The sequence below is a fragment of the Megalobrama amblycephala genome, linkage group LG8, assembly GCF_018812025.1.
Source record: "Megalobrama amblycephala isolate DHTTF-2021 linkage group LG8, ASM1881202v1, whole genome shotgun sequence".
Taxonomy (NCBI): Eukaryota; Metazoa; Chordata; class Actinopteri; order Cypriniformes; family Xenocyprididae; genus Megalobrama; species Megalobrama amblycephala.
Window position 1 is genome coordinate 15,463,434 of NC_063051.1, and position 8,431 is coordinate 15,471,864.

The 8,431-nt window shown below is 34.0% G+C and overlaps 1 protein-coding gene across 2 annotated transcripts in view; it reads right to left on the reverse strand.

Moving 5' to 3' along the window:
* pkn2b (protein kinase N2b) overlaps positions 1-30 on the reverse strand; it is a 63,693-nt gene extending 63,663 nt beyond the window's left edge. For both annotated transcript variants that reach the window (XM_048199624.1, XM_048199623.1), the window contains exon 1: positions 1-30. This exon is cut by the window's left edge and continues 390 nt beyond it. The gene's annotated coding sequence lies outside the window, so the exon portion shown is untranslated.
* Between the last annotated feature and the right edge of the window lie 8,401 nt (positions 31-8,431).

Below are 8,431 nucleotides of genomic sequence, written 5' to 3' on the forward strand. Positions count from 1 at the left end.
ATCCTACACTTCCAGTCATGTGATCACAAACTCGCAAGCATTTTCCCATGAGTGTCCATGCACACTGCCAAATATAGAGTTTAAATCATTCTTGTATATTTACTAGAGCGTCGTTTCAGATTACATCACAGTTTAATGCTTGATAATTAAAAAATAAATAAATAAATAAATACATAAATTAAAAATCAGACAGCATTCTCTCTCTTCACGGTGTAAGAAGGGACAAAATTACAAAATTTGTGGAATTACATTTTTTTTTTTTTTTTTACACAAGACTGGTACTAGGCGGGGCTCAATGTTTTCTGTTGGCTTTAAACTGTCAGAAATGTAGTAATATATTTTTTATTTAACAAATAGACATGGGTTTATTTATGATATTTATACAGGGATTTAAGTAAAGCACAATATAATTGTAGTACTTAATAATGATATAATATAATTACAACATTATATTACATTTTATTATATTATTAAAATAATAAAATATAATATAAAATTATATAGGCTTAATTATAATAGACTGCTGAAAAAAATTAAAGGAACACTTTGAAAACACATCAGATCTCATTGGGGAAAAATATCATATATCTATACTGATATGGACTGGGTAATGTGTTAGGAACGAAAGGATGCCACATTGTTTGATGGAAATAAAAATGATCAACCTACAGAGGACTGAATTCAAAGACACCCCAAAAATCAAAGTGAAAAAAAAATGATGCAGCAGGCTAGTCCGTTTTGCTGAAATTTCATGGCAGCAACTCAAAGTGGTAGTTTGTATGGCCCACACGTGCTTGTATGCATGCCTGATAACGTCAGGGCATGCTCCTAATGAGACAACAGATGGTGTAAAGGGGTATTTCCTCCCAGATCCGGACCAGCATCACTGAGCTCCTGGACAGTCTGGGTTGGATGGACCGAAACATAATGTCCCAGAGGTGTTCTATTGGATTAAGGTCAGGTGAGCTTGTAGAGGTCTGTGCATCCCTCCATGGATATCCCTCCCCGGACCATCACTGACCCACTACCAAACCGGTCATGCTGAATGATGTTACAGGCAGCATAACATTCTCCACGGCTTCTCCAGACCCTTTCACGTCTGTCACATGTCTGTCTGGTGTTCAGTGGCAAATGCCAATCGAGCTCCACGGTGCCAGGCAGTGAGCACAGAGTCCACTAGAGGACGTCGGGCCCTCAGGCCACCCTCATGAAGTCTGTTTCTGATTGTTTGGTCAGAGACATTCACAGCAGTGGTCTGCTAGAGGTCATTTTGTAGGGCTCTGGCAGTGCTCATCCTGTTCCTCCTTGCACAAAGGAGCAGATACTGGTCCTGCTGATGCGTTAAGGACCTTCTACGGCCCTGTCCAGCTCTCCTAGAGTAACTGCCTGTCTCCTGGAATCTTCTCCATGATCTTGAGACTGTGCTGGGAGACACAGCAAACCTTCTGGCAATGGCCAGAATTGATCCATTCAGTATTGATGTGTTATCCTGGAGGAGTTTAACTGCCTGTGCAACCTCTGTAGGGTCCAGGTATCGCCTCATGCTACCAGTAGTGACACTGACCCTAGCCAAATGCAAAAAAACAGTCAGCAAAGATGAGTAGGGGGGAAAAAATGTCAGTGGCCTCCCATTCTTGTTTTGGGGGTCGTCTCAGTGTTGCCCATCTAGTGCACCTGTTGTTAATTTCATTAACACCAAAGCAGCTAAAACTGATTAACAACCACCTCTGCTACTTAACTGACCAGATCAATATCCCGGGAGTTTAACTGACTTGATGCTATTCTCTGATTAAGAAGTGTTCCTTTAATTTTTTTGAGCAGTGTATAATAATGCTAATATATTAAAAATTATAAATATATAGTAGCACATTTACTTGTGAATTGGTATTATTTATCACCCTATTTCTTAAATATCTCATAGGACAAAACAACAGTACTTCTGTTCTGCAGCAAGTTTTTAATCAAGCCAACGCACAAATATAGCCTAGTATGTATGTAAATCATTTGGTTTGACAACTATATTTCATGTTTTAAGTTTAAATATATCAATAACAACAATTATAATGTTGAATTTCTGTGTTTCTGATGTAAACTCCCTTTATTATTGCTTTGCGGCCTTTGCGTTTTTGTTTTTTTAGATATTTATCCTGTTGTACAGCACAATGGCCAACTACTGTTGTTCTTATTGTGCTATATAAATAAAATTTTGATTGACTGATTGATTAAAGTAACTGATCATAAATCTGTTCAAGCTTCTTTTCCTCTGTTTTCTGATCTATCTTTGGTTTCAATTTGGTTCATACCATGGGGAGTCATCTCCTGTTTGAAACCTCTGTAACCACCATTGGCTTTCTGACTTCCCAGCTTCCAAGGAGCTAAGAACTAGAAACTTCCTGTGGTAACAATTGGGCTTCCTGTGTTAGACCATGTGTTTCTCTATCACACATGATAATCTGCTGTTGCTTTTATAATAGGTTACACCAATAAGCTCAGTACAGGGGTTTGGATATTTGACTAAGCATGAAATGGCAATAGCATCCCAAGAGTTCCTCATTTAGAATGACAGTTATGGATGTCTATGGCACAATTAATAAAAAGACTCACTGTTCTACTGCATGAGGAATCAAAGCATTAGCATTACCTTAAAATTGCTGTTCTAAAAAAAATCTTAAAAGGTGCTTTTAACAGCTGTATGGACATGAGAACATTACCTTAAAAGCATAAATGCAATAGCCTTTTGCATTTGCAAGGGAAAACCAGTAAAACCTGTCTCTGGGGCAATAGTGGTAATAATAGCAATTCATTTTCGTATCTATGTTGCAATGGGAGCAGGTTGGCCATGTGTCATGAGTCATGACTAGCAAGAAAGCAAGATGTGTCATATGTGGATTCTCTTACTGTCAAACCTGAATGAAACAGTACAGGATTAATATTCAACAGCTGACGTTACACATAAAGGCACATTGAATTGGAATTTAGTATCATTTGAAAATGAAATGATAGTTGTCATTCCCAGTAGTTGTTTGGGTGACTGATTGAATCATAACACACACACACACACACACACACACACACACACACACACACACACACACACACACACACACACACATATGATCAGACTCTTATTAAACTGTAGAGCAGTGCACTGAGTATAATACTGTTGAATACTGTATTTGTTTCAGTGTGGGGAATAGCACTCTTATCAGGTACAACATTCCCATTGGAGGTCTAAATACTTCCATTAGGCTATTAACATGTATTTTATCGCCATCTTGTGGCAAATTGTAATATAACAACTACGATATGAGACCTTTTTTGGTGTGTAATTTTAACTTTCTTCTTCTTCTTTTTAGTATATATATTTATGAATTAATAATTCATGATATTTAAACAATGAACAACAAAACTTTTTGCCTTGAATTAATTATTTTATTTAATGGGTATGGACTTATTCTTAAAAGCTTTGGCACATTTTTCAAAACAGTCTTAACATTCTCTAAACTGTAAGTGCTATCGTCACAACTGTTTGCTGGAACATCAGAACTCTTTTGCATGTCTGCAAAATGTAGTTACTCACCCAAAACATTTAATTCATGCTTCAAAACCTAGTCATTGTGTCAGTAAATTGGCCAGTGCCACCAAAGTAAAAAGTGTTTTTATCATTGTGTGAGCCACACTGATCAAAATTTTTTCACCATGAATTTATATACAAATTGCATGTGTTTTCTACTTTTTAGTTGACACTGTTTTCTGAATGCTTTTGTGTCTCACACTGAGCTTTTTGGATACAGATTTCAGCAGCAGGTAAAAATTTACTGTAGTACACAAAAAGAAAACATTTGGTCACACTTTATATTAGGTGCCCTTATCGACTATGTGCTTACATCAAAAAATATATAGTGCACTTATTGTGTTCATATTGGGTTACACTTCATTTTACAGTGACGTAGTTACATTGTAATTACTCAAATAAGTACTAAGTACTATTAATTAACTACATGTACTTACTATAGAATTACGGTTAGGGTTAGGGTTTGGTTTAGGGTTAGTTACTTGTAATTATTCATAATTTACTGTTATTGCTAGTAAGTACTTGTAGTAACGTGTAACTGTTAAATAAAGTGTTACCTAATTTTGTTTTAAAATAAGTACAATGTAAAAACATGTATGTACACAATAAGTTCATTGTATGAAATTATTCATTTACAGTAAATGTTTATTATGTTACATTTTTATTTATACAGCACATTTATTTTTGTAGAAATGTGTTACATGTAAACAGAAGCTAAGATATGTAAGAACGTGTGGTGTTAGGGGAAGACATGCATTCTTACAGATCTTCCTATTGCTCTTCCGTGACAAGCAACTGTGTGTTTTCGGTGTAACACATTTCTACAAACAACAACAACAACAACTGCTGTAGCTGTTTAGGGATTTAGACATTCCTCCATGTTCAAAAATAGTAGTGATTGTGCTGGGCAAACTCCATATAGCCTACTGTATGCTTCCAAACTCAAATGGTTGATTGGTAAGATTGTTATTCCTATTTCATTACAAAGACAGGCCATTTGCCAAGCAGACATTACAAATATTTCATGTAGGTTTTATGGAATATATATGCACGTCTGACAGATTTTGATAACTGATCATTTTTCATCAGTTTCACTGAGAATCAACTCATCAGTTTTGTGCATTTAGATGTTGTGCAAATTGTAGACAATTGTACTTACTCTTTTTTATTATTATTTATTTATAAACTTTTCCATTATTATTTATTTATAATATTTATTTATAAACTTTTCTATTATTATTTATTTATAAACTTTTTCAAAGCATCAACAGAAAGCTTCATACAATTAACGTTGCTTTTTTCCCCCTCTTCCCCATAACCCTTTCCACCAAAATAAACATACATAAATGATCACAACAGTAATAATAATAACGATAAAATAAATAAATAAATAAATAAATAACTATCACAAAATAAACTTTAAATAGCATGTACTTTAACAAAGGAACAATATTATTGTAAGAAAAGATAAATTACGAATAATAAATAAATAAAAGTGCATAATAATACAATTGAACTCTGATATATTTGTGGTCTATACATAAATATACAACCATACAACCCATACTAAAACATGATCAAGTAGAGTCAGATGGCCTTTCCAAAACTTTAAATTGTACTTACTCTTTTGCACATATGCAAAACACACAAAACACATGCAAATTACTTAAATCAATAAGAAATCCAAATCTGATGTGAACAAGAAACTAATTGTTCAGAGACCTGAACTTTTATTTATTTTTTTTGAGATAAACAAAGTTTCATTCGAGAATTGAGCCAAAGCGATTGAGAAAAAATGTAATACTTTTATCTGGATTTTATGTGTTTTGCGCCATCTAGTGGTAAGTTGTAATCTTACAACTAAGATTCTTCTGCAGAACACAAAAGAAGATTGTTGAAGAATGTTGGTAACTAAACTGTTATTATGACCATTGACTTCAATGTATGGGCTTCCTTTTTGGGTGAACTATCCCTTAATCTATGTGTGGGCAGACCACACAATTTGTGACATAAAGAACATAATATGTAGATCTGATGCCCTATAAACATGTAATAAGCAATAAGACACTGTTTGTATGCTTCCTAAATTTCCTAACTTTACTTTAATGACAACAAGTTTTCAGGAGTTATTATTAACTAAAACTAAAACCAGAACGTTACTTGAAATAAAATTATATATGTATGTAGCAAATAATGAAACATCCCTTTTTAGGATACTGTACTTTAAAGATAATTTTGTAACATCCAAATAAGCTTTACAGATCTTTATTGGAAAGGGTTTAAGCAATGTTTTATGCTTTTTTTTTTTTTTTTTTAAATGAACCATAAACAATTATTGCACATGCACCTGTGACCTGTGGAACAATCCTTCAGACACTAACAGTTTACAGGTGCTAGACAATTAAGGTCACAGTTACAATAACTTAGGACACTAAAGAGACCTTTCTACTGACTCTGAAAAAAAAAACAGGAGAGAGATGTCCAGGGTTCCTTATCACCTATGTGAACATGCCATAGACCTGCTGCAGAGAGGCATGGGGACTAGATTACAGATGTGGCCAGAGCAAAAAAAAAAAAAAAAATGTCTTAATGTAAGAGCCCTTCATAGCCTACATATATTTGCACATAATAATATATTTGCATGGAAAAAAGCAGTTGAAAGTGAGAGGATATTTCCTACAAATTGATCTGCATATGTTCCAGTTTAGAGATATGTTATTGTTATTTCCCGTTTATACCATTGGGGGAGCTCTGTCGGATTTTCCTCATTTCTGATGAAGATTTTAGTGAGGAAACATCCTGAGCTTTATTTTTTATTAATTATGTACCATTTTCATAGTCGAAACACAAGCATAATCAAAATAGATAACATTTTTCCTGTAAGATTCAGAAGCAAATCAACTAAACACAAACATTTAAAAAAAAAAAAAAAAAATTTCCTTCAGAGCTATCAACCTGCTACAGGGAATCTGAACTAAATCTGACCACTTCCCCCATCTGAAATCTATGCACACATAGACAAAATTGCCACAACTGATGTACACTCAGGCTATATGTACAGAATGATGATGGTGTCTGTGCCTAACAATTAAATCCATTCATCTTGGTCAATTAGAGCATGAGATGTTTTTGTGCTCTCTCAGGTTACGTCATATACCACAGTTGGTTGTGCTTTATTCTTAATTACACAGTTTGCATGCTTTTTGCATATATGAGTGGCTTTCTGTAAACACCACATATGAAATACATCTGTTTTTATGCTTTTTACTCACACCATGTTACAGTATATTAGATGTAATTTTCTAAACATCTGAAACGCTATTTTAATTTAGCCTAGCTTTTAGTTAAAATAGCTCTTTGTATATATATTTTTGGTTTATTTCCACATTCTTCCACATGTGGCAAATGAAAGTAATTCTAATTTGATTCAGATTCACGATGCATCTGGCAAAGAGCTGAAGCAAAATAACCACCAATAAGAAAAAAGCAATTCAAACCACAGCAGGTGTTGACCATTCATTCAGAGGTTTTCATTACCATTTTCCCAGCTCATTTATCCATAGATTATCCCAGCTATCCATTTTTATACACATTCAAACAGTTTGCCATTTTCAATCCTTAATCCCCTGTGAATGTGCAGTAAGGGATCAACTTTAAAACATGACAGCAGCTGTCAATGTCAGGGTTAAAAGGAGCAGCACCTAATTTAATCTCCATATTAACTAGAGTAAATAACAAATGTAAATAATTACCTGTGTCACCTCAGATGCTCATAAATAAGGTAAGCAAACTTTAGCATACTAGATCTCCGTGATCATGTTTCTTTTGACCTGTAAGTTGAGATTTTTCTGATTTGAATTTTGAGTTAATAACATTAATTAAATCCGACAAATGATTATGTATCATTTGATAACAGCTCCTTTTAACTACGGAAAGGAGCATGCAATGTCCATCAGTCACTTTGCAATGTGTTTATAAGCTTACAGAAACAACTAAGAGTTGTGTCATTGTTTAGTATATGGGTTTATTTTAGTGATATATATATATATATATATATATATATATATATATATATATATATGCATAAACATTTTCTCAAAAAGTTTCTCAAAACGTTCAGTTGCTTCCTTACATTATTATGTATAATCAAATTGGCTTGACTTAAATTATATTAAACTGACTTAAAAAATCGTGTTGAATCGCATATAACTTAAGTTGAAATTGCTTAAATTATTTTGATGAGTTAAAGTAATGTAAAAACATAAGTTGTCATGACTTACTGATCATATCATTTTTTACAGTAGCCATTAAGTAAGCAATAAGGTATGAGAGGCTGTGCTGTATCATGAATATGTCATGGCTGAAGGGTGTTGTTAGGCAGGAAGCGAAGCGGAGTTTTATAAAACCGTTACCACACAATACAAATATGAAAACCAAAAATATGTATCAATGCAAATTTCATGAAGTAAACTGTCACTAAAAGCATTCCTTCTGCCGAAAAAAATAGTCCCTGACCGTGAACAGCAACAGAAGTTACATTATTACGCCATTAGATGGCGGCAAAGACTTCATAATTATAAAGTTATTTTTATTACTTTATGAGTGTGTCCTTCCTCTCCGCTCGTCTCAGTCAGTCGCAAAGACTTTTAAGGAGCCCAGAAGGGAGGGGGTATTGAAAAGACTGAATTTTTGTGAACACAGAACAAGACGCAACCGACAAATGCTTTGACTAGCGCTGTCAGTCATGGGAAAACCCCTTAGCTGTTAAAAGGACAGGATAATACATTGGACATTTAAACAGATTTTTTATTATGAACATAGGACTGACCTGAAGGAAAATGCTAAATCTGAATGCAG